This window comes from Vombatus ursinus, unplaced genomic scaffold (assembly GCF_900497805.2).
Source record: "Vombatus ursinus unplaced genomic scaffold, bare-nosed wombat genome assembly UNPS02010548.1, whole genome shotgun sequence".
NCBI lineage: Eukaryota > Metazoa > Chordata > Mammalia > Diprotodontia > Vombatidae > Vombatus > Vombatus ursinus.
This window is the reverse complement of record NW_020950326.1, coordinates 19,777,882-19,805,856: the sequence shown is the minus strand read 5'-3', so window position 1 is coordinate 19,805,856 and position 27,975 is coordinate 19,777,882. Positions and strand designations below refer to the sequence as shown.

The following is a 27,975-nucleotide window of genomic DNA, read 5'->3' as shown; positions in this document are numbered from 1 at the left end:
GTGATTGTGTGGTAACAGCATCAGCAGTAGAAAAGGGAAAGGAAGAAATCCCATGAATAAGACTAATGTGTTTAAATGAGATTTATTAGAGTATATTCTGTACAGCTAACTGGAAATGCAAGAGGGATGCTGTGGTCCTCCAAATTTCAATGCAGATTGGAGTGGCATAAGGCAGTTCTAAAGATGGGTTCTCAGCTTTCCCGTTTCATACATGAAAAGGCTCATTTCTGGTGTGTTTTTAGAAATGCTCCCTCCTTCTCAGAGGTTCCATGATGGTGATTGGCAGGGAGCAAGGTATTATCTCTTACTTCCACTTCATGAGCAACACTCTGGAATCGTTAGCTGTAGGAATCAGTTGAGGAAAATGAGAATATGGAATTGAAATGTTTCCAGTTTACTTGGGAATGGGAAGGGGGAATTGCAAGAGGGATGTGGCAGAACTTATCTATGATCCTAGGTGCTATGAGGCTAGAGGAGGTGGGAAGGAGAGAAGGTGGATCTTCATTTAAAAATAAAATAAAATAAACCTTAAATATATATATATATATATATATATATATATAAAATTAATTTGGAGTTTGGCTATAATCTCTCTTGGTAGCCACTGACTACACTCTTAACCACAGCTTAGCCAGCTTTCCAAGGCTCAAGACCCAGACAAAGAGGACAAGGAGAGAGATTTAGATTGAGACTCAGTGTAGCCTATCCCCATGCCTGAAAAACACCTTAAAATGCTTGTCTTGCCAATTGACTTTGTGGCTTACTGGCTATGTGACAGTGTGTTCATCCGTTGTAAAAAATGGATAATAGCAATTTACTTCTTACAGCACCTAATAGTTGAAAACTTAACCCCAAAAAAATGTACATAAAGCGTCTATAACTGCAAAGTGCTCTATAGAGGTAATTTATCATTATTACTCTTAATTTTTTTAATATTATTATAAATGTGAGCCATGGGTTACTGTAGTTTCTGAAGAATTAAAATTGTGGGTCATGAGCAAAAAAAAAAACCAACCCTAGATAAGCAGTGAGATAACCAGTGGTTGACCATATTGTTTCAATGGTCGTTGATATAACAATGTCAAGACATATAGAGGAAACCAGGTGGCGGTGTATAGAGAGTTGGGCCTAGAGTCACGAAGACCTAAATTCAAATCTGGCCTTAGATACTTATTAGCTGTGTGAGCCTGGGCAAGTCACTTAACCTCTGTTTGCCTTCCTTTCCTCATCTGTAAAATGTTGATAACAATATCCCCTACCTCCCAAGAGTGTTATGAGGATCAGATGAGATAATGTCTGTAAAGTTCTTAGTACAGTGCTAAGCACTTTACTTGGCACATAGTAAGCACTATATAAATGTTAACTATGATTACTATTGTTATTAGGAAGGTCCTCAGAACATTGGGTGGGCCCTCTTTGAAAGAGTTTTGGGAGGACATGGACAAGAATTACTCAAGATGGGAAGGCATGAATGGGTCATGATCTGTACCTTTGGAGAGAATCCCCATGTTGATGAGATTACATCCTTAAAAGCATCAAAGTGTTATTTATTATTGTTGTTATTACTATTATTATTGTTATCCTTGCACATGATGGTGATTGTATGCAAATCTAAGACTGGTTCTCATAAAGAGCTGAAGGAAAGACCCAGTAACAAGAAAAACTGGGACTTAGCATAGTGTCATGCTTTTTGTTGTCACCATCATCATTATTAACACCAAGGGTCTGAATTCCTGACCTCTTTTGTGACTCATGCATAGTCGTGTTGTGTGACTTCTCTTTGTGGCCTCATCTCTCTCATTTGGAACATGACTAAAGTAAGCAGTACATCTTTTTCTTAGCAGACACATTTTAGAAAATTTTGAAGTTACAGAATTAGTAAAGTGTGTCATTAATTCACTTTGTGGAATCTGAATGAAACCTTGAAGTTAGCAAATTATCCCACATTTGACAAATATCTATTTAGCATCTATTGTGTTCAATGGAGACCCTGTCTTCATAGAGGCTACAGTCTATCAGGGAAATCGGACACAAAACCAGATACAAATCCATGATATTCAGTATTACATAAGTGTATTTTTAAAAAGTTCTTTGTGAAGTGGTAGGTCCCTACCAACTGGGGATCAGTAAGGGCTGAAGATCACAGAAAGCTTCATGGCCGTAGTATCATCTGAGCTGAGGAAAATTTCATTTTATATTACTTCTCTTCATGTCCTCTCTATTCCAGAAAAAAACTGGTCTACTCTGTTCCCCAGATCTTACATGCCTCTCCCGATCCCTCTGTCTTTGCACAAGCTGTCCCCCAGATCTGGAATGTATTCCCTCTTCGGTTCTCCACTTTGCTCAGCGGGAGAGAATCCTGAAGAAGACAAGGAGAGTTGTATAGAGACTCAAGTTCATATCATATAAGGATACATTAGAGGAACTAGGATTGTTTACCCTGGAGAAAAGAAGAGTTAGGGAGACTATGGTAGTTGTCTTCAAGTAGTTAATGGGCTGTCCAAGAGATTAGACTTGTCCTGCTGGGCTTCAGAAGGCAGAACCAGGAACAATGCAAGGAAGTAGCAGTTGACTTGCTATAAGGGAAAACTTCTTAATAAATAAAGCTAGTCAAGGTAGCTAAGTGGCACAGTGGATAGAGCACCGGTCCTGGAGTCAGGAGGACCTGAGTTCAAATCTGGCCTCAGAGACTTGAAACTTACTAGTGGTATGATCCTAGTCAAGTCATTTAACCCCAATTGCCTCCCCAAAAAGCAAAAAAAAAAAATTAGAATAAAGCTAGTCAAGAGTAGAGTGGAATGTCTTAAGAGATCATGTTTTCTTTCCCTCGAGATCTTTAAGCAAAGGCTGGCTGATCTCTTTTTAGGAATGATGTAGAGGGGATTCTTGTTCAGATATTATTAGAATAGATAGCCTCTAACGTCCCTTCCAAATCTGAGATTCTATGATTCTGAATTAGGTTTTAAAGGATGGATGGGAACTCAACAGACTCAAAGAGGGATTACGTGCAGTGTTAGATAATAGCTAAGCATGGCTAGGTGGCTCAGTGGTTGAGAGCCATGCCTGGAGTCAGGAAGACTCATCTTTCTGAGTTCAGATCTGGCCTCAAACACTTACTAGTTGTGTGACCCTGGCCAAGTCAGTTAACCCTGTTGGCCTCAATTTCCTCATCTGTAAAATGAGCTGGAGAAGGAAATGGCAAATCTTTGCCAAGAAAACCCCAGGTGGGGTCACGACTGAAACAACTGAATAACAACAAAAAACTGGTGAAGTGTGATAGTGTGGGCAGAGTGTATGAATCATAGTATGGAAGATCCTGGATTATAGAAAGTGCTGTAGTGGAACAGTAAACTGGCAGATAGTAATAAAAATCCCAGCAGGCATAATGCCCACTGGTGTACTACAGTGTTGAGCATGCCAAGAGAGATGCTCCGTCTTAACCACTTTCTCACCAAAAATTTTAAATTTATTTTCATTGTTACAGAGGGGTCAAAGGGTGACCTTGATGCTTTTAAATAAGAAGACTAGAGGAGTGTAGAGCACTGCTGGATTTGGACTCAGAGAGTCTGGATTTAATTCTTGGTTTTGTAACCTACCTGCTATGTGACCTTGTGCAAGTCATTTAATCTTGCTGATTCTCAGTTTCATTTTCTCTAAAGTGGGAATATTAATATTTGTACTACCTAACTTGTGGAGTTGTGAAGAAAATACTCTTAAACCTTAGGGTACTTTGTAAATGGTATTATTGTCACTTTATTGGAAACTTAGCTCTGATTTTCATAGAAAATTGGGAAATAAAATTTACTTTACAGAAATTCACTTTGTAGCTACATTTCGGGAAACATGGCTTTTCCTTAAAATGAAGGTATGAATAGTTTTCTCCCCAGACCATTGGCCATGATATAAGAACTTTAGTTTGAAAGGAGTTTGGTTTGGTTTTTCTCAGATCTGATCCATAAAGCCTGGCATTACCCTGGTCCTTCCTTCTTTTTATAAGTCTCATTCATCTTTAAATCTTAGCTCAAGTGTGAGGCCCCCTGTTCTTTTTTGCCTTAACCACCTTAACTCCTTTGGCTGAGACTGATCCCCACCCAAATTATTGGTTATACCCCTGCCACTGTCCCTAGGTTCCCAAACTCTAATTCATACTTTTTCTTTCTCTTATTAACTCCTAGACCCCTTCTTACATAAAGACCCCAAGAGTCTTTATTTAGGACTCCAAGACCCTATTCACAAGAGAATAGAACATGTAAATTCACAAATAATATCTAGAAACGCAGATTATATGTAGATACAAGGGTAATCAAAAGGATACATAAAGAATTCTAGCCAGCCCAAACTTGCTAAGTTTTTCCCTGGGCCTAGTTTCCCTAGGCCTAGCCTGGTGATTCTTTGAAGCCTACTCTCTTGTTTTTCCAACTATGTGTAAAAACAATTTTTAACATTTGTTTTTTAAAACTTTGAAACAAGTATGTTGAATTTATTGTCTAATTAAAAAAATAAGTTGTACGTAATAGTGATTCAGTTTCATACACAATCCCCTTTTTCTATTCTTTGTATATGGAAATATTTGTGTTTGTGTAGTATTTGTCAAGTGTAGAATAATAAGTAGAAAAAGTAGAAAAAATTTAAAAGATGGGTTCCCTATGGACAGCAAAGTCTTCCAGATGTTCCTCTTTTCAGGGGACTTTTTGTCCCCTGTTTGCATTGAACTCCAAAATACTGCAGAACTTTCTGGACGAAGTCTGTAACTCCTCAAACATTTGACCTGACCATTCACACAGGAAAGACCAAATGGATGACAGGTGTCTATTGACTACATGACATGCATTTGGATAGACAGCCTATAAAACCTTCGCATCAGTATGAATATCTGGGACAGACAATGTAAATGGACAATGAGTTGAGTCCAGAATTAAACAGCAGAGGAGAGCAGGATCAAGCTTCTCCCAGAAAGAAAAGCCTATCATTTTACTAAAATAAATCCATCATGTTGTATGCCTGAAAGACACATGAAACACAATAGTATCCGACAAATTACAAAAGAATAATGCACAAAGGACTGGAGAGATACATGGTAGATATGACCATGCTACAATATAAAACCATTAAGAACTTCAAAGAAAAATTGCAATAAAGGACATTATCAAGGCTAGTCAAGGGATGAGATAGCCTGAGTGTTCCACGAGCATCTTCATCATGATCTCAGGAGAAAGTGAGAAAGATCTGCAGCACATCGGGTGGAAAGACTTATGGGGAGACATGGACATTAGTCTTACAAGAAGGTTTGCAATCTGCTTCACTGGAGGGAACATTTAAATGAATGTCATCACAGATCCATTTGTGTGTCTTATGAGTATTACTATGATCCTGTGGCATCATCATAGATAGCACAGTCAATCTGAAAACAATAAGATCTGGGTTCAAATCCCAGTTCTGATGCTGACTCATTTTATAACCATGGGCAAGTCACCCTCTCTAAAACTCAGTCAATGCCCTAATATTTAATTACTCATATTATGAGATCATAGATCTTTAATGCATTAACTCTGTTTTAAACTCCATGTGAGAGTGTAGATGATTTTATCTAAACTTTGTATCTTCTTTAGTACTTAGGAAGGAAATGAGCATTTATCAAGCACTTACTATATGCTTCCAAATATTCTCTTATTTGATCCTCACAACAACCTTTGAGAGGCAGGTGCTATTATTATCCCCATTTTACAATTGAGGAAACTGAGGCAGACAGAGGTTAAGGCACTAGCCCAGGGTCATACAGTTAGTGTGTGAGGCTAAATTCAAATTCAGGTCTTCCTTACTCTAAGCACAGCACTTTATCCACTACACCATCTAACTGCTTCTGTGCTTACTTAGCACCATGTTTTGCAGGTAGTAGTTATTACATATACATATTTGCTAAATTGAATGGGGGCAAATCTTTTTGCCTGGTGACCCCTAGTACCTGAAATCTACTGGGACCTGACAAGGTAACTCATTTACTAACTGATAATCTGAAAGAATTCATTGGCTCAATCCATAGGCCATTCTCCCTACCATCACTCCTTGTTTCTGCTGGTAAAATCAGGCCTCATATTCCATGCACACTCCAGTGACTTTGTTTCTGTTGTACCTTTCACACTATAAGGAATCCCTGTTTTGGAGCATCAGAAGGAGGACTCAGAATCCTTGTATACTATTCCCAGACCTGCTTAGTCACTGCATAACTTCAAAGTCATCCTTTTTCCTGGGCCTTGGGTCCTCTCTTTATAAAATGGGGTCTATCTATGGTAGAGTGAAAAGAGTACTGAAATGGGAGTCAGGAGACCTGAGTTCTCCAACTCATTAACCCCACCACGAGCTCATTAGACAAGTCACTTCGACCTCTGTGGCCCATTTCCTTATACGTCTTATAGAAGATGAAGGGTGTGGATTAAAGAGAAGCAGTTTGGGGTAGTGGATGGAGTCCTACAATTGGAATCAGGAAGACCTGAGTATGAATCTTATGTCGGATACTGTCCTTTTCAATGCTAAAATCCCATGATTCTGTGACTTGCCACTCCACTTCCCACTCCCGCCCCCAGGATCCTGTGAGAATTGTCTATTTTCAAAATGCTTTGAGATACCACAGAAGCTGAAGAAATTGGGACATCCAAACAAGGCTTCCAAAACTATGCATGCCTTCTTTCCATCTCCAGATCCAAAAACTGGGGACCCCAAATAAAAAGTTTACTCCAGTCCAAGTCAGTCCATGTTCCTTCTATTTTAGGTGGCTAAGGAGGCAATTATAAAAATCCTGTACAAAGGATTCACGAAGGAAAATGCTATCCACATCCAGATAAAGAACTGATGGACTCTGAATGCAGATCAAAGCATAATTTTTTCACTTACTTTATTCATTTTTGTGGGTTTTTTTTCCTTTTGATCTGTTTTTTCTTTTACAACTCTGACTAATGTGGAAATATGTTTTACGTGTAGCACATGCATAACCTATATCAAATTGCCTACCATTTTCGGAAGACGGGAGGGAAGGGAGGGCGAGAGATAAATTTGGAACTCAAAATCTTATAAAAATGAGTGCTAAAAATTGTTTTGACATTCAATTGGGAAAAAATAAAATACTATTAAAAAGAAAAAAAAGTTCCTAGTTGATATAGAACTTGGTTCCTAGGCTTGCCCTGGAACAAACCTAGGTAGCCTTATATTTGCTCTGGAACTGAGCAAAAGAAAGTTCTGGTTCAGTAATGATACCTGTATCCTCTTCCCAACATTAACCATGATCCTGGGCTGTGTTGTCATGACTAAGGGAGCCAGTCAAGCATTTCTGGGAGTAGGTAAAATTTTCAAATAGGGCCTGCATTTGACAGTATTGTAAAGTCACTAAAGTCTATCTGAATTGTCCCCAGTCTCCTACCTATCCCCGTCTGTTTCCTTTTCCCTCTTGTGCTGAGTTTTCTCTCTCCTGGGACCCAAGGCTCTCATACTGCCCTGAGCTGCTTCTTTCGGAAAGGAAAGCTCTTTGGAAAGTTCATTGGCATTGGTGTCAGAAGTCCTGGCCATAAGGCCTACCTGGACCCCTTCAAATGCTATACCAGATCAGTGATTTCATAGGCAACTCTTAATGAGGAAACTCCCTCCACCAATGCAGATTGGCACTTGTTCTACAAGCTATATTCTTAGTGACTTACCCAGGATCACACAGTCAGGATGTGTCAGAGGTAGGATTCAAACTCAGGCCTTCCTGGTTTATAGTTGGCTCTGTCTTCTATACCACAGCTGGCTCTCAGCTCCACCACATACTAAACTTGGTGGACTTGAGCAAGCCTCAGGGCCTCAGGTTTCCTCATTCACTAATTAGCTCTAATTAGAGATAATAACCCCTCACACAGGGTTGATGTCAGGCTCAAATGACACTGAAAATTAAATTCAAGTTTACTACCATTATAGATTATATTGAGGTGCCAGGGATCAACATGATTTCCCTTACCAGGAGTATTGGTACTTAAAAAGAGGATCTCAGAAAGGGCAATGCTTACCCCTGAATGAATGCAGGAAGATGTAATGGTGACAGGGCAACAAGAAAGATACTTGAGGGGCTGGGACAGACTTTTTTGTTGTTATTGTTCAGTCATTTCAGTTGAGTTCAGTCCTACTCTTTATGACTCTATTTGGGGTTTTCTTGGCAAAGATACTGGAGTAGTTTTCCATTTCCTTCTCCAGTTCATTCTACAGATGAGTAAACTGAGACAAACAGGGTTAAGCAACTTGCCCACAGTCACATAGCCAGTGAGTGTCTGAGGCCAGATTTGAACTCAGGTCTTCCTGACTGCAGGCCCAGGTGTTCTATCCACTGTGCCACCTAGCTGCCCTGGGACAGACCTCCCTACTCCTCAGGACATATAAATGCCTGCCTGCTTACTGCCCTTAGACATAAGTGTATCTCTGCTTCCAAACCGAATCTCAGAGTGTTAGACCCGGAAGGAGATGTAGATATCATTTAGTACAAGCCCCTAATTTAGACACAGACAGAAGTGCCCAAGGCCCCACCACTAGTCAGCTGCAGATCTCCCACTCCAACACAGGTCTTCTGACTCCAAGCCCAACGTTCCTAACACCATCTCAGCCCACACTTCTTCTCAAGTGTCTCTACCCTGTCAGAGTAAGCTTTGCCAACCTGCCTCACTGACACCTACCTTCCTAAAAGATGAAATGTTCAGGATGAATAGGAATAAACATATTCCAGGTACTGTCCTTCCCCTCCCACTCCCCGCCTCCTCCAACAATCTGAACAACGCGCCTATACATCCATCTAGATGGAGTATGACTATACTGCATCTTCCCAAACACCCCTATTAACCTAAGCACAAATGACCTGCCTTCTCCATTCATCTGAAGTAAAGGGAGGGCAGTAGAGATTGAAAGCAAGAAACTAATCTATTCCTGAACCTCCTTAAAGACCCTCTTTCCCCTTCCTCCTTCCCCCCCTTCCCCCTCTCCAAACCTCCTACCCCCTCGCCCCTGTGCTTTCTCCGTTGCTAGGGCCCCCACATGTAACCTGGATACCAGGCTCAGCAAATAGCTAGCCGGCTCTTTGGGAATCCAGCATCACAGCCCAGAGCGCCCCCGCTCCAGCGCATTCTCCCTGCCGCCCACTATGGCAGGGCAGCGGTCCCATCCAGCTCTGCTTGGAGGGACCTGGGAGCAGCCCTACTAAAGGAGAGTAGGGGGCTTAGAGACTTAGGGGGAGTCTGGTGGAGCCGCATCTGGGACACGTGCATACTCCTCTTGGCTGGCTGCCGAAAATGGCTTTGCAGAGAAGACTCAAGTCTCTGCTCCTGACAGCTGCAGAATAGGTCTATTGTCTGGGGCTCCTTCTCCTCATTCTTCAGCCCCCTCCCTCTCCCCTTTCCCCTCCAGCCAGTCCCTCTCTCTGAACTCTTCTCTCTGCGAGCAGCCGAGGATCTGGAACCTGAAGCCACCCACTCATCTTCCCCCTTCCCCCTCCCCCCTCCCCATCCTTCAGCCAAGGCCAGCCATGGCGAAGGGCCCAGACTGCAGCCGGCCTCAATGGAGCATCCTACACACCTTCCTTCGTTGCAACATGAACCCTGAGACTCAGCGTGTGGTGGTCTTTGTCATCCTGCTCTTCCTCATCATCATTAATGTCGTGCTGATGTTCCTGCTAGCTTTCCGCTGAGCACTGAGAGGGGCCGCAAAGCAGCCTCAGTAGGAGAGGCAGCCAGCGGTGCCAGGGCTGGTGGCTGGTGCTGGTGGCTGGGGGTGAGCAGCACACAGGGCTTCCGGACCAGCAGGTCAGCTTATCGTTGTCTGATTCTGGTTGCCTGTCTTTCCTGTCTCCCCCACCCCCCATCCTCTCAACCTCCCCATCCTCCCATCCCACCACACCAGTGATCAAGGGGAGGGCAGACTGGTCTAATTCTGCTCCGGGCTCTTGGACACTGCTAGTGCCTTCTTCCTGGAAAGGGGCCCAGCCAACCCTCTGAACTGAACAAAGACTAAAGCCAGCTGTGGAAATTCCCCTTGCCCACCCCCCCAAGCTTAATCTTCCTGCTGCATTAGACTCCCAGACTTGCACCCAAAGGGTCTACCTCCACTTTCAGGACCCTTTGTGTGACCCCCTTTGTGTGTGCGTGGACTCTGTGACAGCGTGTATGCAACCGGGTATGTGAGTGAGCGTGTGTGCCTGTGTGTAGGACTGGTTTTGGGTGCAGCTGTACGTGACCCTAGAGCTGTGTTGTCAGACTGTGTATAATCATGTGGCCCCGGGAAAGATCTTTTGCAGATCTCTTAATATTGTTCTGTCTGTGCCTCTGTCTATGTACACCTGCGTCTGTAAATTTGTGCCTGTGTGCATGTATGTGTGTATGTGTGTGTGTATGTGTGACAGTGTTTTTGTGTGAGGGGAGGATGGGAGATTGAGTGGATGTCACTATGTGATTTCTGTGACTGTGAGATTGTGACTGTGGCCGTGGGTGCCATGGAGGTGGGGGGCACATTAACTGCACAGCTGCTTTCCTTCCAAGCCACACCTGTCTTTTGATGAACTATCAATTACTGCTGTTAACCAAGAGCTTCTTTGCTGATGGGATCTCAAGCCACACGCTGCCCTCCACCAGCATCTTCCCTAAGCCAGGGCACTAGAAATCATGATGAGGGCAGCATGATGTCCAGTTAACTGAAATTGGCCACAGGGGTTGGGAGCCGCTGTGCTCACTCAGCTGAGCCTGGGGTGCCTTCACTGCACTCTTGCCTCTGTAGGCATTGTGGGGATGGGGGTGGGGAGACGCATGGTGTGACACAGTGACAAAGAGCTGACAGGAAGCCAAGACTTCATCATAGGGGGCCCCTTTGCAAAGGGCCCAGTGTCAAGAGTCATGCCAATTGTGTATAGGCTGAGAACTGGATTTAAAAGGCCAGATTGGAGCCTGATAAAATGACTGAGGGACCCTTTAGGGCCCCTTCCACAGGACTTCCATGGGAAGGGCTCTGTCTCCCCTTGACATTGGCACATGTTAGCTTCACATCCCCACCAAAAAAGCCTATTGTCAAGTTCAAGGACAGAAATACCTGGATACCATGACTTTCCTGCCATCATACAGTTCCTGCCCTGAACAACTCGATATACTACCCAGTTCCATAGGGCTGACATCTTCTCCAAGGCTGACGACAGCAGCCTCCTGAGCTGAACAGTGCCCATCCCCAGAAACCATCCCAGGGGTCATCGTTGGCATGTCTCTGTTATGTCATGGGCATGGAGTGTGTCACTAAGATGCTGTGGACTCACTTTGTGTCTCTGTGATGTCAAGGATATGGAGCATGTCTTGGATGTTTTTGGACGTGGAATGTGTCTCCATGACATCGTGGGTGTGGAGCGTGACTTCGTGGAAAGGAAGCGTGTCCCCTGTGACATGGGGGCTATAGGATATATCTCTGATGTCATGGACATAGAGTGTGACTCTATGATGTCACAGATGGAGAAGTTCTCTTTCATTCAATAGATGTTAAAAGCACATATAATGATGTTTGGTTTTTTTTAAATTCTGTGCCCCGCTCAAACTGTGGGAGTTTCCAAGTGGAATGAAGTCTTGGGGAAGGGAGTGGTAAAAGAAGATGGAGGTCCAGGGTGGAGGTGGGAGAAAGCCACGTGTTTTGTGTTTTAGCTGTGCTATTTTCTAGGAGGAAAGTATGCAAAAATAGCATACTAAGTTATTCTTTTAATTTATATGGCATTTTGTACTTCTCAGACATCTGTACTTTGACATCTGCTAATACATCTGGTCCCTCATGAGGAGGGTAGAGAAAGAATTAACATCCCCATTTGATAGAAGGACAAACTGAGGCCTAAAAAAAATTCAAGGGATTTTCTCAAGGTCACACAGTGATAAAAACAGTACTAGAACCTGTTTTCACTAGTCCCTAGTTTTTCCCACCATTACCACTCACTATTATGTGGAGTGAGTCCTGGGCTAGGGGTGGGAGGATATAAAATCAGGTCTATGGAACAGCAAGTAGAAGGAATGTCTCTCTGCCTCACAGAAAGGAAAGCCTTCCTCTAGAGTCCCCTCCCAAGGGGCAGGCCCAATACCTCTGGTCTGGCATTCTGCTCATTTGAGGCCTGCAAGATAGCTAGTTCTGTTCTTAGAAAAATCTCACAGACACTCACAAACATACGTGATAGCTTCAGATATTAGTCTAGGCGAGATTAAAATCCCCCTCCCAATCCTTCCTTTGTCTCTGGTCTGTGGCTGTGGTGTGCACAGAAAGGGAACTGCTTTTTCATTCTTATCATTACTGATTTCTTTTCATGGGAAAAACTGACAATACCTTGTCTTTCTGATTTGCCGCCAAGGGTTAACTCACCTATTTCTGATAGAAGTGGGACTAGAGTCTCAGAGTGGTGAAAACAGGAGGCCAAGGAGATTGGTCCCTGAAAAATGTCCTCCCCCTCACCCTTCCTGCAGTGGATCCCAGGAGACCTAACCCTGAGCTGCTGGTAAGAAATGGTCTCAAGACTTGGCTCTGGCATTTGGAAATGAATCATTTAGGCTCCTAGGTATGACTGCTGGTCCCAAAGTAGGCAAGGACGCTCCTAAGACCACAGGGGCACTGGGGAGTGGTGAAGGCAGGTTAAGGTTCTTATATATCCTCTGAGGATACATAAGAAATTGGTTCTATAGGATATCTTTCCAATCCTGTGTTCAAGTCTAAAGAAAAGTCTGTTACCCTGTTCTATCCCTCACCCAGGGCTTATCATTCCTTTACAAACCAGTTGAAACTCAAAGCTCCTTAACCTTATATCTCAACCATTCTGGCACAAGCTGTCTACCCTCTCCAAGGTAACAATTAGATAATCTGGTAGATCAATCTGTGGTAATGGAAGTGGGCACAGGGCAAGTAGTTAATTATCCTCGCCCTCACTGATTCATTCGTGACCTTCATGGTAGAGATTTCAGCCTGTGATCAGCCGTTTGGGGGCCATTAGAGCCATAGACATAAAAGACATAGTATGATCTGAGGATCTGGCGCCCAGCAGATTTTATTTTTGATGGAGTAAAAAGAGCACTTGTCTTGGAGTCAAGAGAAATGCAGCTTCAAATCTCACACCACTTCTAACACTTACCTTTTTGAAGCTCCTTTTCCTTATCTGTTATTTCACAAGCTTGTTGTGAGGATCAAATGGGAAAATGTAATAAAACACTTCGCAGGCCTCAAAGCACTCCCTTTACAAAATATCAATTATTGTTATGATTCTCAAAATGCCTTCCCTACTGATGTCTAAAATTCTACCATTAGCACTAATTTCTTTGGATTAAGCACTGTCCTTTCTGCACTCCTGTTTTAGAATGACTAGCCAGGGATGGGAAACCTGTGACCTCAAGATCACATGTGGCCCTCTAGGTCCTCAAGTGTGGCCCTTTGACTTCACAATGAGGTTTGGATTTGGTCAAAGGGCTGCGCTTGAGGACCTAGAGGGCCTCATGTGACCTGTAGGCTGCAGGTTCCCCACCCCTGGGACTAGGCTCTTGGGACTAGGAGTGTGTTAATATGTCAGGGTGAATGTGTTTCTCTTGCTGCCAAGAGTAAAGCTAGGAAACATGGGATCAGTGGGTTCCCAAGAAATGCAGAAGAAGGAAAGGAAGATAGCACAGAAATTTCATTTCATTTCATTAATTTCAGTTTTTTCAAGGGCAAATTCTTCTTGCCCCATCTCTCAAATTCCATCATAATCACAACTCATGTTGTTTAAGTAGCCCTATAAGACTAACAAAGTGCTTTCTTCATAATAATCCTGCCCAGGGAGGCACAGTGAGGATATCCCGATTTTACAGATGAGAAAGCTAAAGCTCAGAGAGATTAAGCCAATTGTTGAGGGTCACATGACTAATAAGGGAAAGAGCCAGTCAATGCTGAAAGCACCAGCCCCATATATTTGGTATGTTTAAAGGAAGGTCACAGAGGAAAGGCCACTGGGCCACGTGGCTTAGGTAGAGACACCAAAGGGACAAACAATAGAATTTTAAGTGAAGCCTACTTATTACCACCACACACTTCACACTAGAGCCAGGACTGACCTCTCTATACTAGAGCAGTCCAACATCTTCCTCACACTGGGGCTGGAATTGACACCTCCAGAGTGGCACTTGAAAGGAATTAGGAAGAGAGAAAACCAGGGAGCCTCAGGGTGATGGTCTTCAGACCACGAAGGGAAGGTGCTGATAGGGCGTGGGGATGGGGTTCATAATTGTCAGTCAAGGAAGAAACTATTCCCAAGGCTTGGATAAAGGTTATACCCCTCTCATACAGGGATTCCTAGGTCTGTGCTTCATGACGGCTTAGCCATCTAATGTCTCAGCTCAAGCAGATCAGGAAGTAAGAGGAGAGGGTCATGGGGGCACCAAGCAGCAGAGCAATTCAGGTGTTTTATAGAGAAGAGAGACCTCACTCAGGTCTGATTGTTTCCCACTCATGAAGTCACAGATAAGAAGCCACCAATAAGCTAGAAAACTGGAATTTCTAGCCTAGAAGCTTCCAGACATAGAATCTAGAGAGAGGAAGTTCCAAAAATTGGGCAGGGCAGGAGGAAGGAAAATAGCAAGGAAATAGACAGCTTGCTAGACAGGAAAAAGAGGTTTCTCCAGGCTATAACAATATGATGAAAGCCAATGAATAATACAGACAATGAGGGTTATAAAGAGTCCAGGGAACAGATAGGACTGTTCTCTGGATTTTCAGAGAAAAGCTTTGTGGAGAAAATGGTTCTTAATTAAATTGTAATTTAATGCATGGGTAAGACTTGGATAGCCAGAGAAGAATGAGGACATACCAGAAGGAGGAAACAACATAAAAAGAGGTAAAGATTCAGTTGACATGCTTTGGAGTTTTAAATAAGTAGACAAATATGGCTGGAGTTGTTCTTTGGCTCAATCTACATACCTGGTGTTTGGTGCCTCAGAGTTGTCCCCTTTTCTCCATCCCAACACTCACCCCATGTTCCCCAGATGTCCTACTGTTGTAGAGTGGAGAAATATCCCAGGAAAGAAGGGCACAACAATGTTTGTCAAGTTCATAATAATAAAAAGAAAACTTAAAAAAAATTCTGCTGTTTCCTAGTATCTAATGCAACACTATATATAGCAGATGACCAATAAATATTTGCTGCATTAAATTCAATGTGAAATAAAGTCTTCTATCCTGACAGCCTTACACACACACACACACACACACATACACACACACACACACAGCACAATACTTGGTGTTGACAACCCAATCACTCTTTATGAGGTCTTTATCTCTAATAGACCCTGCACCCCAGATCTACCCAGAGAAGGCCATACCACTACCATACACCTGTCCTCCAAGAATATTCTTGATCCCTCTAGTTTTCTAAACCTGGATATGGACAAGTCCCTGAATTCCAGTAGTTCACTTGGGACAAGTTTGGCATTTGCAAAAAGAGCTTTACAAAGTAACCAAGGGATAATTAAAATAAAAGAAAATATAAAAATATAGAATTGATATATTGATAATATACCAAAATTTGTCCAATGATAACTCACAGATTGGTTGGCACCGTTTTAAAAGGTACATTAGCCTTGTTCCTCACCTCAGTGCTTTCTGAGTGAACTCTTGTTTGATGATGGTCTTTGCCTTTCTCACTTATACATTTCTCTTAATTGGAGCCTGGCTCGGAGCCATGAAGCCAAGGATGGAAGACCTGAGCTTGTCCTTCTGATCAGGGCTAGGGTTCCCATCATGGCTCACAAGCCTCAATGACCAGGGAATTCCCATGCTCTACTCTTTCCCTGCCGTACCTGTTCCTCTGGGAAGTACTCCTTGTTTGTGAGTTATCTTTCCCCTGAGAACACAAAGTTTGAGCTTTTTTTTCAGGATTACTTATGAGTGGCTTTTCAACATTTTCACTTTGGCAAAGTGGAATATGCCCATGTCCAAGGCCATGATTTTGACTTCTTACATTGGCAAAGGCAGCAGAGAAGGAATACTTATTATTGTTGCTTTCTTCACGGGCAAACCATATGATGATTATAGTTATAATTACAATAACACAATTACTTTCCTTTCTATTGATCTAGAAATCCTAACTCTGCAAGGTAGGTGGGCAAGATATTATTGTGCCCATTTGAAAGATAAGAAACCTGAGACTGAGAGATTAAATCCCTTTACCAGTGTTACACAGCAATGACAGAAGTAAAACTAGAACCCAGGTGTCTGGACTTCTAGCCTGGTGCCCTTTTCATTATTATCCACATTCCCTTTCTCCCTCTATATTGTTTGCTTTGCCAAAGCCAGTCTAGGCAATGAGTAACATGTAATGCTTCCATCCTTATGAAATGGCAATGAGTATTCCTGCCTTCATTCATGCTAGAAAATTGAAACATCTTTTTCTACAAATACTCAGCCCATTTTCCTTGTTTCATGGGCCCCTATGCCTCAGACTCAAGATCAGACAGATTTTCTAAAAATCACTGCATTACAGAAATTCTTATACCCAGTAGTGTTGTTGCAAGTAGGCCAGTTCATTTTACCAGTATAGCTATGCCCTTGAGACATGTTCGGAAAGAAGTAGGCACTTATAAATTGTAGGTGCTTAATAAATGTTCATTGATTGATTGATAAGAAGGCCACTGGAAAGCTGGACAGAGTCAAAGACTCTGGAAGACAGTAAGACAGCATGGGAAAGGCACTGGATTTGGCTTCAGGAGACCTATACTGGAGTCTCCATTCAGGTATCACATGGCCTTCTCTCTGTGGGGCTTAGATTCTTTATCTGAAGAAAAAGGAGGTTGGATCTAGAAAATCTCTAAGGTCCCTTTCAGCTCCAAACCCTATGTACCACCTCTTAATCACCTTGGATATCTGGAGATATGGCCTTGTCCCATCCTCCTTCGCCAGCCAGACTCAGAATCTTTCAAAGGATGGGCTTCTCCAAGAGCAGATTGCAGAGAGAGAGAGAGAGAGAGAGAGAGAGAGAGAGAGAGAGAAACAGAGAGAACAAAATGGGACCACAGCAGAATGCAAGGGTCTGGAGTAAGAAAAGACTTAGCCAGATGCAAGGGCTTCAGTTAAAGAAAGCACCTGTCTCTAATTATATAACTTGCAGAAACAACAGTGGGGTGTGGTTTGTTCAGGAATTAATCTGGAAAAACAGATTCATTCAAGGGCCCAGGAATCTCAGGTAAAAGCTACATTATGGGTAAAAAGTCATCTTGCTGGACATATGTGTATGCGCATATGCTGGGAGTGAAGACATGGCTTCCAGAATGGGAGAGGTGATTGTTGCCCTCCAATTTCCCCTGTTCTACCAATTTCTGGAGCATTATGTTCAATTCTGGCCTTTATATTTTAATATTTTTAAAATATTTATATATATATATATTTTTTTTTTTCTCAGCTCTGGAAATTTTCTGTCTGTTCCCATGCCTGGAACACTCTCCCTCCTCAACCCTACCCACTGACTTCCTGGCTTCCTCTGAATTCCAACAAAAATCTTTTCTTTTATAGGAAGCCTTTCCCAATCCCTCTTAATTCTAGTGCCTTCTCCGTTAATTCTTTCCTATTTATCCTGGATAGCTTGCTTTGTATATATTTGGTTGTCTTCTCCATTAAACTGTAACCTCCATGAGGGCAGGGGCTGTCTTTTGCCTCTTTGTGTCTCCAGTGCTTAGCACAGTGCCTGGCACATTGTACGTGCTTAATAAATGTTTATTGATTGTTAAGAAGGCCATTGGTAAGCTGGGCAGAGTCAAGAAAAGTGTTCCCTGTATGGTGAGGGGACTAGTTCATCGAGTCATAGATACGGAAATGGAAGGGACCTTAGAAGTCTTATAACCCTCTTTTTACAGAAGAGAATACTGAGGTCAGAAGAGTAAGATGACTTGGCCAATGGCACATAGATATTGGGACCCAGCTCCTGATTCCAGATCCCAAAGCAGATAAAAATTAGGAAGAATACGATAGTTCCCTTTTAATATTTGAAGGGCTATCCCATGTGGGAAATATTAGTCTTGTTCTTCTTGCCCCAAAGGGCAAAACCAGAAGCAGTGAGCAGATACTCTGATAGGCACATTTAAGCACAACATACAGCATAACTTTCTAATAATTAGAGCTGTCCAAACATGGAATGGACCTCCTGAAAAGCATTCCTCCCCCTTGCTATAAATCTTCAATTAAAATGTACATGACCACTTGTCAGGTGTATAATAGAGAGGATTCATGTTCAGGTATGGGGTTCAACTAGATGGCCTCTGAGGAGCCTTCAAATCTGAGATTTTATGATTCTATAAGTTTTGTTGTTGTTTGTCCTTCATTCTCGAAGAGGACCATGACATTAGGAAGACGATGCCATGACTTGCAAGTGATATAAACATCTGTTTAATCCACAACCCAAACTTTCAGAAAGTTTTATTTTAAAGAGATTTTTTAAAGCAATCCTATATAGTGTTGTTGAAAGATCAAAGGATTCAGAACCAGCAAACCTGAGTTCTCATTCCATATATAGATATAGATATAGATATAGATATAGATATAGATATAGATATAGATAGATATATATTTTCATTCCATCTCTTCTACATGTTAATTGAGTGACTTTGAATAATATACATTCCCTCTCTGGGCCTCAGGCCCTTCATCTTTAAAATGAAAATGTCCAATTAGATCATGTGTATCTAATGTCCCTTCCCTAACATTTTGTCAATTCAAGTCAAGAAGCATTTATTAAGCACCTACTATGTGCCAGGCACTGGGCTAAATAAACGCTGGGGATACAAAGAAAGGCAAAAAATAGTCCCTGCTCTTAGGTGCTCACAGATTATGGAGAGGACAACAGGAAGACCACTATGTACAAACATGATAGCTAGATATAGATAGACATAGATATATACATATATACAGATATAGAATAAACTAAGATAATATCAGAGGGAAATCGTTAAGATTAAAGACTGAGAAACGCTTCTTGCAGTAGGTTTGACTTTAGCTGGGACTAGAAGGAAGCCAAGGAAGTCAGAAAGAGGAGATGAGGAAAGAGAGAGTTCCAAGCCCAATGGGTAGAGTGCTAGGCCTGGAAGACCTGAGTTCAAATCTAGCCTCAGACACTTACTAACTCTGTGACCCTAGGCAAGTTATTTCACCTCTATTTGCCTTGGTTTCCTCAACTGTAAAATGAGGATAATAATAGCATCTACCTTACAGGGTTGTTGTGAGGATCAAATGAGATAATATTGTAAAAAAGTATTAGCACAGTCCCTGGCACACAGTAGGCACTATATAAATCTTATTCCCTTCCATTTCCCCCAGGTATGGGGAAGAGCCAATGAAAACTTCCTGAGTCAGGAGATGGAGTGTTCTATGCAAGGAAGATCAAGGAGGCTAATGTCTGCTGAATTCTAGAATAATGCTCTCAAACTTTGTTTATCCACCTTTCTTGAGGAATGGGTTCTTTTGAGGAAATTAATTCTCTCAGTGACTAATGAGTAACCCTATTTCTTTTTCAGCCCTTACTAGAAAACCTTTCTAAAAATGTCTGATTCACTTTCTTGCTTCATATGTCTAAACTAGTCACAGTAGCTTCCTCTTTACTGACTGAAGATCTTGTAGGACCTTAGGAACATCAGTGATTCCTCCCTAGAACTGTGGATGGAAAAGATGGAGATTTGTTGAATGTATATCAAACACAGTCCAGAACACTTTTTTTGGTAGTACCTCAAGTAGTCCCCATAACCTGAATCTCATTTGCAGGCTCACTTCTCAATTTCCTAGTTCCCCCTTCAGGTTCAAACTGCCCCCACTTTTCCTTGTTTACATAGGTCCCTAAAAGCCATATCCCCTTTCCAGAATCAATTAAAGAGTACTCATCAAGTGCCTACTATGTTTCAGGCACTCCATTCACTGCTGGGATTAAAAAGACAAAAATGAAAGTCTCTGTTTTCATAAACAACATACCATAATCGTAGGTATTTTATGGGGTATGAAAACACTGAAAAAAGGAGGGAGGAAAGGCATAAAATCATAAAGTAAGAACTCAAAGGGAACCCAGAGGTCATCTGTTCTAACCCCCTTGTTTTACAGATAAGGAAACTGAAGCCTAGAGAGGCTCCCATGATCATGTAGTTCGAACTCTGCAGAGCCGACGTATGAACGCTGGTCATAGCTGTAACCCCAGATGCAGTACCTGTCCTCCAATACCACCCAGAAAGTTATAAGGCCACTGGTTAGAAAGGTTCCTTTCATTATTCCTGGCCAACTGCAGGACATTTTTGCTTACTTTCCTTAACCCCCTCCTGTTATTAAATTCCTATTCTCTGTCTGGACCTTGATAATTAAGGCAGTTTTAGTTCCATGGCAAGTACGGCATAGAGGGAAGAACATTGAATTCCCAATCAAAAGACCAAGATCTGAGCCTCTGGTTCTACCATACCTGTGTGACCTTGGGGGAGTGACTTCACTCCTTTGGTTTTCAGTTTCTTCATCTATAAAATGAAGGGGTTTGATTAGATTATCTCTAAGGGCCCTTCTGGCACTAACTTATGATCCTATGAATTGTTTGGCCATAGCCTCCCTTCATAGCTTCTGGAGTCCAACACCCCAGCCCAAAATATGGGGGAAAGGGAAAGAAGGAAAGGGAAGGGAACAAACATTTATTATACACCTACTTCTTGCCAGACACTGTGCTTAGTGCTTTGCAAATCTTATTTCATTTGATCCTCACAACAACCCTGGAAGGTGGGTGCTATTATTATCCCCATTTTACAGTTGAAAAATTTGAAGCAGGCAGAAGAGAAGTGACTTGCCCAGGGTCACACAGTTGGTAAGTTTCTGAGGTCACATTTGAACTCTGGTCTTCCTGACTCCACACTGTGCCACCTTCCTGTCATATGGCATATAAAAGTCTAGATCTAGGCAAGTCCTTCTGCTGTCCATCAGCTTAACCTTCTTGAGTCACTTGTCCTTCAGTCCTCTGGCCAAAGTCAGACCTATCTGCTTCCTGTCTTCCACCCTAGAGGTCTACATGCTCTAGCCCTACCTGAAGCTGCCTTTTCTCAGCAGAAGATTATAGAGGCCAGTTCTTTCTACTGGTTCAGCCCACATCATACACAAATCACCTCTTCCATCCATACAACATGGGCTGTGGGCCAAAAGGCCCCTTGGGTATGTCTTTCCAAATGGTTACTCCATCGCTACTCCCACCAAACTAGCTTGCTTTGTATTGCAGAACTTGTGCTCCTGTTTGGCCTTATCTACCACTCCCCCAACCCATAACCATTGGCTGACCTAAGTTGATAAATACACAGGCTGATTACCTTTCCTTTGTCTTAGTTAGGGATTCAGTCACTTTCCCATGTTAGGGTCCTGATTCATTGGTACAACTAATACCCTGTCCTGAAAACTCTGTTATGATGATCAAAATAAAATTGGAAGGATAGACAGAATTGTCAATGTTTTGTCAGAGCCCACATCTCCCTATAGAGAGGCAGTGCTACTTAACCAGTTTTTTTTAATTATTTTAAATTTACTAGCTGTCAACAAAAACAAACATATAAAACAAGAAGTAAGCTCCTACTTAAAGCCTTTAGCATTTCAGTTAATAGAGCCAAACATATCAATAATCCATGAAAAAAAGCATTTTCTGTATATCTTTCCAAGTACATTTGAAGTTCTACACCTCTTACTTTACTTTCTTTGTCTATTCTAGTTCTGCTAACCTTGCATTGCATCCCACCAAAAAGATCTTTATATATTTCCTTGTGTTTCATACTTAGGTTTTTAAAAGCACCATAATAATCCATTATATTAATATACCGTAATTTATCTATTCATTGTTCAGTCATTAAACAGATGAATTGTTGCCAATTTTTTGCTATTATCAATGGAGTAGCTATGAATATGCTTGCACAAATAGGTTTTTTTTTTCTTTTGTGATATTTTTTGGGATAGAGTCCTGGAAATGAGTTCTCTGGGCCACAGAGTATGATTAAATTTCTGATTTTTTCATCGACTTTCATTACATATCTCCATATTGCTCTCCAAAATGTTTGCAGCAGTCTGCAATATTGGAGACCCTGTTTCAAGACAGTCCTGCCAACATTGAATTTTATTCTTTTTTTCCTATTTTTTGCCACTTTAGAAGTCTGTCAGAGTTTTAAAGAAATCCGTTGTCTCAGCTTGTTTTCTTTGAATCTGTTTCATCCTCCTAAAAATCAAACCTAAGGGCAAAAATTGCTATTAGAAGCTCTAGAGAGTTGAATTCTAGCTAACTAGGGCTATACTGCCAATTATGCTCATAGTAATGGCCCTGAGGCACCCCAGGATCCTGAAGTGGCTTCTCAGTCATAAAGGAATATTCAGTTATGCTCATTCCAGCTTTATTGCTGAGTATATTTTATTGTACATGAGTCTTTGAAAATGGGTAATCTGCGTCTGCCCACTACCATCCTCACATCTCTGTTCGTATCATTATCTCTAGTGAGATTTTCATCTTTCACATTCCACTTCCTCCATGAGGCTTTGCCTTATTTCTCCCAAACCACAGTTATTCCTCCTCCTCTGAATTTCCGTAGCACTTACTGTTAGCACCATTCATTTGGCACTTAACATATACTAATTCATATTGCTATTTATCATATTTTATATGTCATATTGTACATATAGGTATTTATATATGTATTGTGTGTAATCACACACACATACATACATACACACATATCTCCTACCTCAGGTTTTAGACTATAAATTCCTTAAGGGCTAAAATCTCAGAACACTTTGTACCTTTTCCAATTCCTGGCACAAGACTCTATGTAATAACTACTCAATAAATATTTCTTCGTGAATAGGGCAGAGCGGATCCTTACAGGTTTAAATCTATTTATGGTAGTGGAAAAACCAAAAAGTTTACCAAACCCAAACCAAAAAATTAAAAATCAACAGATAATTTTTTAAGGTCAAATTTGTTTCTGTTCCTGTGAAGACGTAGTTAAAGTATCTAATACAGTTTACCTGTCAGCTCATTGCCCTCATCTATGAAACTCAGATAACTGTAAAACATACAAAGGATTCCTAGGATTTGGGAAAGCTAGAGCTCAAGATAAACTACAAGGAGCCAATCAGTTCTCCCCACCCTTACCCCTCCATCCCCAAATCAAAATTGCGTTTACTTACCCCAGTGCTAATAAAGATACTTAATGACAGATTGTTGATATTCAGCTGAGACATGTTTCTCATCTCTCATCTAAAAAGTGATTAATCCCTTCCTTTAAAACCTTGCAGGACTTTATATGTGCCTTTTGTTTCAAGTACATAAACAATTATTAAGCATCTATTATATGCAAGTTTGGGGCAGCTAGGTGGTACGGTGGATACAGTACCAGGCTAAGAGTCAGGAAGACCTCAGTTCAAATCTGGCCTCAAGTTACTAGCTGTGTGACCCCAGGCAAATCACTTAATCTCTTTTCGCCTCAGTTTTCTCACCTGTAAAATGAGCTGGAGAAGGAAAGGACAAACCATTGCAGTATCTTTGCCAAGAAAACCCCAAAACGGGATCGTGACTGAAGTGACTGAAATGACTCAACAGCAGCAACAACACAGTCTCATTTGATCTTCACAAAAACCCTATTCCCTATTTTATAGATGAGAAATGTAGGTAAGAATATAGGTATACATACGTACTTACATATGTGTGTGCATGCATATGTGTGTGTATATATAATATATATGTATATACATACACACATACACACACATATGGGGGGCGGTGTTTCAGAGATATTAAGTGATTTGTATAAGGTCACAGCTAATAAGTTGAAAATCCAGCTATGATGAGAAATCTCATTGGATCTTCACAAAAAACCCATTCCCCATTTTATACATGAGGAATATGGAAATACGTAATAATAATAATAATAATGATAACTAACATTTATATAGTGCCTACTATGTGCCATGCACTGTGCTAAGCACTTTACAATTTTCTCATTTGGTCCTCATGACAACCCTGGGAGGTAGGCACTATTATTACCCCCATTTTACAGATGAGAAAACTAAGGCAAACAGAGGTTAAGTGACTTGGCCAGGGTCACATAGCTAGTATGTGTCTGAGGCCAGATCTGAACTCAGATCTTCCTGACTCCAGGCTTGGTGCTTTATCTACTGCACTACTTAGCTGTCCTGACAAGTGTATCTTATTTATAGACATGTATATGTATGTGTATGTGTGTATACGTATGTGTATATTCAGAGATGTTAGGTGATTCACATGGCTAATAAGTTGCAAATCCAAGAATCCTACCTACTTCTGACTCCAACTTTAGCTCTGGTCTCACTTTCTATACACACCGCTTCTCTAAAAGAAGATGGAACCATTATTTAGCCCACACTTCTTGGGTTATTGCCTACTATCAGGTAAAAGAAAAGGCAGCGAGGTATAGTAGAAAATATTTTAGACTAGGAGGCAATAAAGAGCAGGGCTTGAAATCCACTGCTAATATTTATTGGCCATATGACCACAAACAAGCCATGGAATCCTCAGAGGTCATCCATTCCAACTCCTTCGTTTTATAGCCGAGGAAACTGAGGCCTTGAAGGGCTAAATGACATATCAAGGCTCACACTGTTAGCAGACAGCACTTACAATGAATTCTCTGTCTCATATCGTCTCTGTCCTTTTTGCACAAGCTGTCTGCCATGCCCAGAATGCACTCCTTCCTCATTTCATCCTCTTACTATCTTAGTATCCCTGGTTTCTTTCAAAGCTCAGCTCAGGCATTGCCTTCTATGTGAAGCTTTTTCTGACCCTACCACCACCTAGCTGCTAGTACTCCCCCCCAAAAAAATTATCTCGTATTTATTTTGCATATATCTTATGCAAACTTATATCTGTACATGTTGCCTCCTGCAATAGAATGTAAGCTCCTTGATGACAGAAATGGTTTCAATTTTGTCTTTGAATCCCTAGAACCTCACGCTGTATCTTACATATGATGTTGCTTAATAAATGCATGTTGAATGACTAAAATTCAAACCCTTGTCCTCTGCCTCCAAATCAAATGGTTTTTTCAGTATTCTGCAGTCCCTTATCTGAGTTTCCATTTACTCCTCAATAACGGGATACTAAATCTGCAATATTTGCCTCATATGTTGTGAGGTTCAAGTGAGATAATATATCATTATATATGTATGTATATAATTATATATTATATAATACAAGCATATACATTTACACATGTTTATTATATATTAAAATATGTTATATTCATACTGTATATACATATATACATGCAATTATTATATATGTGTGTGTGTGTGTGTGTGTGTGTGTATGTGTGTGTGTTTAGGTATAGTGTTTTGCAAACCTATAAATGACTACCATTATTATTGTTAATTCTCCCTGGGACTGGATACCCAGCAGTCTGTGAAGGAAGGAGGGAGGGAGGTGCTGACTATTGTATACTTGTAGCAAGCAGTTTATTCAGATGGGCTTCAGGGAGAAGAGGCCTGAGCAGTTATAAGAAAGAGAGATGAGTCATACCCCCTTGGCTGCTGTTCTGGGCAGAAGCCAAGTCTGATAGAAGAAAATTGAGAAGAGAAGGTGGGCAGGCAGTGAAAGAAAGGCAGAGACAGAGGGACTGATGGAGGGCAAAAAAGAGAGAAAATTAAAATGATAAGCTGGAGAGACAGACAAAGAAAACAGAGAGGAAAAGGGAGGGGGGGGAGAGAGAGAGAGAGAGAGAGAGAGAGAGAAGCAAGTACAGGCAGGAAGTAAGAGAATGAAGCTAGAAAAGCATCCTGATTGCACCTCAGACCTAGTAGATATTCACACTTGGTGGTGTTACCCTGTGGAAGCCTCCTCAGGAGACTGAAGTAATAAAAAGTCATTGGATTTTGTTGCTGCTGCAAATTCAGTGTAAATGGCACCATTGCTCCCTCTTTTCCCCAGGAACTGTACTGAACATCTGGGCAGCACAGCCAGGGGCTCCTATTCCTTCCATTAGTGCAAAGGCTGGTGGGGAGGGAGGAAGAGACAGACTGCCCAGGGATCAAGTGAGATAATGATAAAGCACTTTGCAAACCTGAGATTGCTATCTACATAAAGACTAACTATTAAGAGATAAGGTTATTGCCAGCAGTCAGCTTTTCAGAAATGCCCAGAGCTGAAAGATGGATTGTCTTCTTTGTGGAACAGCCAGGCCAGAGTCACTGGATCAGAGTGTATAGTAGGGAAGAAGGTATAAGAAGACTGGAAAGGTAGAAGAGGGCTAGGTTGTGAAGGACCCAGAAATGCCAGAGGATTTTGTCTTTGATCCTAGAAGCAATAGGGAACCACTGGAGTTTATTGAATAGGGGATACTATGGTTGGACCAGAGCTTTAGGAAAATCACTTTGGTGTCTAAATGAAGGAAGGATTCAAGTAGGGAGAGAGTGGACATTGGCAGGCCCAGGGGCAAGCCATTTACAAAAGTCCAGGAGTGAAGTGACCTCATTTGGGGTTTTCTTGGCAAGGATACTGGAGTGGTTTGCCATTTCCTTCTCCAGTTCATTTTACAGATGAGGAAACTGAGGTAAACAGTGTTAAGTGACTTGCTCAGGTCACATTAGCTAGTAAGTGTCTGAGGGCAGATTTGAATTCAGGGTGAAGATATTGAGGACTAAAGAGGTAAAAATCACTTGTCCAAGCTGGTCACACAGCTAATTAGTGGTAAAATCCAAGTCCCAGTGCCTTTCCACTATGCCATCATCACCATCCATTCATTTATCCCACAATCACATACCTTGTGCATAGCGCTGGGTTAAGTACAACCATAATTAAAACACAGTCTCTACTCTCATAGAGCTTATAGTCTAATAGGGATAAGATATACACAAGTAGACAACATTATACTATGAATATAAAATATGATGTCATAAATATATAACAGTTATAGTATATAGGAATAGAGACTGGACCTTTGATTTCTTTGGTGTAGGGAACTCCCAAGTGAGGAAATTCCCTCTATCAATGCAGACTGGCACTTTCCCTGAATTTATAGTCTTAGAAAGTTGCCAGAGCACCGAGGTTAAATGACTTTCCCAGGGTCACAGAGCTAGGATGTGTCAGAAGCAGGACTTAAACCCCGGTCCTCTTGGCTGTGAGGCCATTTCTCTGTCCACTATGTCAGATTGTCAGTGCAAAATAGAATATAAAAAGAGTATGCAAATTAGATAGAAAGTGCTATGCCAGAACAGAAAGCAATTATTTCTGACTTGTAGACATCAATAAAAACTTCCTGGAGGGGATAGCATTTGACCTGGTTCTTGAAATTGGATAAGATTTTAAAAGATACAGAGTTGAGAAGGGCTTATGAGGCATAAAGGATGGTATGAGTTAAAGCATGGAGGCAAGAAAGCATAGAACCAATACAAGGGCCCTTGAGTAGTCCACTTTAATTAGAATATAAAATACGTCCTGCAGAATACAGTATGTGAAGTAGGGAAGTAGCCATTTGTAGAGGGCCTTGAATGCCAGACTAGGTATTTCAACTTTATTTAATAAGATGTAGGGAGCCATTGAAGGATCTTGAGCAGAGGAGTAGCATGATCAGAGCTGTACATAAAGAATTGCCATTGCTATGGTAGTCTTGTGAGGGATGGATTATTAGACGAGTGGAAACTGGAGTAGCGAGGGGAGGCTATTTCAGTATAGCCCTAGTGCGTGGTGGTAAAGATCTGCGCTGGGGAAGCTGAAGTGGAAATAGCACAACGGAGACAGAAACAAGAGGCTTGGGGAAGTGGAATTAACATGAACTGATCGAATATGGGAGGTAAGGGAGACTGGTTGATTGGTTGCGGTCCTTTGCTCTTGAAAAGGAGCAAAATGACATTCCTGTGTTGGGTGTCTGACTGGTGAGGGAGAAGAACGAAAGACAAATATGGAAGTTTCTAGCCTGGAAGCCTGGATGAATGGTG

At 41.5% G+C, this 27,975-nt stretch overlaps 1 protein-coding gene and 1 long non-coding RNA gene across 5 annotated transcripts in view; one reads left to right on the top strand and one right to left on the bottom strand.

Annotated features, from left to right (window-relative positions):
* Positions 1–27,975, top strand: part of ARHGEF4 (Rho guanine nucleotide exchange factor 4) — a 420,624-nt gene that overhangs the window by 355,722 nt on the left and 36,927 nt on the right. The gene's annotated exons all lie outside the window — the stretch shown is intronic.
* Positions 67–10,031, bottom strand: LOC114037754. The gene is made up of 3 exons (XR_003568495.1): positions 9,583–10,031; positions 2,263–2,359; positions 67–342 (listed from the first exon to the last, which is right to left on the bottom strand). It is a non-coding gene; the product is annotated as an uncharacterized LOC114037754 (long non-coding RNA).